We start from the raw sequence: 2,500 nt of genomic DNA on the forward strand, positions 1-2,500 counted from the left end.
TGGGGAGATATTCAAAAGGAAAATCAGCTCTTTCCCAGTGTCTCTGTGTGTGTGTGTGTGTGTGTGTGTGTGTGTGTGTGTATTATTACTGAGAATAAAGCTGATATCTCTCTCTCTCTCTCTCACTCAGAGCTGCTGTGGAAGGAAACCTTTTTAAAAAGAACTTTCTCAGCTCAGTGGTATTTTTTTCTTCTCCAAGGCTGAGTGCCGCTCGCACGGAGCGATATAATTCAAAGTGCAAAATAACTTGGCGTCGTTGACTTTAAACAAGCAGGGTCTGCTTCCAAATGAAAGCTGCGCTCCCGAACTGGACTGACTGTCTGTCTGTCTGTCTGTCTGTCTGTTTGTCAAGGGGAGGAAAAGGTGGCGGTGGTGGTGGTGAGGGTGGAGCTTTACGCTCAGGGGGGGAGACTTTCTTTCAGAGGTGCCAATTAATCTGCAGCAGAAAGTCATCCCCCCCGACCGGGATTCGAAGCCCGGTCCTGACCACGAGACCACCGGGGAGAGCTGCCTCAAGTCCCTGAGGGACCTGGACACGAGGCCGAGGACACACGCACGCCTGCTGCACTGGCAGCAGCGACCAGCAGGGGTCCGACCGGCTGATCCTTCCCTTTCACAGGCAGGCTTTTGGCCCTCGCTCAAACGACAAAGGTGTTCAGAAGGAAGTCCTGGGGGGAAGGCATGGAGGGACGGACACAGGGAAGTCCGCACAAAACAGGTCCCCTGGAACCTCTGACCCAGAAAACCGGGTTCCTGGTGAAAGCAGTCCTGCCCCGCCCTGCCATTAACATGACAATGGACAGGGCCCGGACCAGGCGCAGCGGACGGTAGCGAGCAGTCGGAGGGTGAAAATCCGCCAGTGGGTGAAAAGGAGAGCCGTGCGGTGAGAGGAGGCGGAAAGCGGTTCGCAGACTTTCGCTGTACCTCCGGCGGGCAGCGCCGCACCTCCGAGCGCTCGGTACCGTCCGCTGCGCCTCGTCCTGCCGCACGCGACGAGCCGTCCCCGGAGGAAATCGGCCTCGGCCTTCCTGAGATATCAGTCTCCAGGTGGGACAGAAAAACCGGGGGCCCCCGGCTCGCTTTCGGCGGCCCGCTAGTCGACTTCCCGTCGTGCGAACGCGATCCTTCCGGTACCCTTCGGTGCCCCTTGCCCGACTCTAGCTCCGGTGGTAAAGCGGAGTCGGTCGGTCTGACGGCCGCCGAGTTAGCAGGCGGAAAGCGGTTTGCAGCCTTTCGCTGTACCTCCGGCGGGCAGCGCCGCACCTCCGAGCGCTCGGTACCGTCCGCTGCGCCTCGTCCTGCCGCACGCGACGAGCCGTCCCCGGAGGAAATCGGCCTCGGCCTTCCTGAGATATCAGCCTCCATACGGGCATCACAAATCAGTGGACATGGTCAGCTGCAAAGCAGTGTCATTACAACCTTTCATAAACGACAGGGCAGCACCGCACTGCACTGCACTGCACTGCACCCCACACTACATCACACTTGCCTGCCTGCCAGCCTGCCGCTGCCTACTCTCACCAGCGGACCAAAGTGAGGATAACACCCCGAAGCAAGCATCTCCCTTGCCGCCCACCAGCCCACACCAATCCCCTTGCCTGCCTCCCACAAATTCCACCAGCGAGGCAAAGTGAAAATCAACCCCCAAAAAACGCACTCCACACCGGCCATCGCCCGCTATACACCCCCCCTGGGGTGAATATTAAGCCCGAGAACACCGACTGTAACCAACCGCAGTGAAAAGTTGAAGTGGCAACTCATTAACCAGATTTACACTTGGCAACTCATAAACCAAATGAACAAAAAATCTGGTTAATGAGTTGCCCAAAATAAATCTGGTTAATGAGTTGCCACTTCAACTTTTCACTGCGGTTGGTTATAGTCGGTGTTCTCGGGCTTAATATTCACCCCGGGGGGGCGGGGTGGGTGATTCTGGGGGTAGTGTCCGGGAGGGTGAGCCTTTTATTCGGCAGGAGGCGTGTGGGGAAATCATCAACCTGTCAGACGATGAGTTGTCACAAATGCCATTGCTTAATGAAAGCTGCGCTCCCGAACTGGACTGACTGTCTGACTGTCTGTCTGTCCGTTTGTCAAGGGGAGGAAAAGGCGGTGGTGGTGGTGAGGGTGGAGCTTTACGCTCAGGAGGGGAGACTTTCCTTCATGCCAATTAATCTGCAGCAGAAAGTCATCCCCCCCCGACTGGGATTCGAAGCCCGGTCCTGACCACGAGACCACCGGGGAGAGCTGCCTCAAGTCCCTGAGGGACCTGGACACGAGGCCGAGGACACACGCACGCCTGCTGCACTGGCAGCAGCGACCAGCAGGGGGCTGACCGGCTGATCCTTCCCTTTCACAGGCAGGCTTTTGGCCCTCGCTCAAACGACAAAGGTGTTCAGAAGGAAGTCCTGGGGGGAAGGCAGGCAGGGAGGGACGGACACAGGGAAGTCCGCACAAAACAGGTCCCCTGGAACCTCTGACCCAGAAAAACGGGTTCCTGGTG

The sequence above is a fragment of the Heptranchias perlo genome, unplaced genomic scaffold (genome assembly GCF_035084215.1).
Source record: "Heptranchias perlo isolate sHepPer1 unplaced genomic scaffold, sHepPer1.hap1 HAP1_SCAFFOLD_615, whole genome shotgun sequence".
Lineage (NCBI taxonomy): Eukaryota > Metazoa > Chordata > Chondrichthyes > Hexanchiformes > Hexanchidae > Heptranchias > Heptranchias perlo.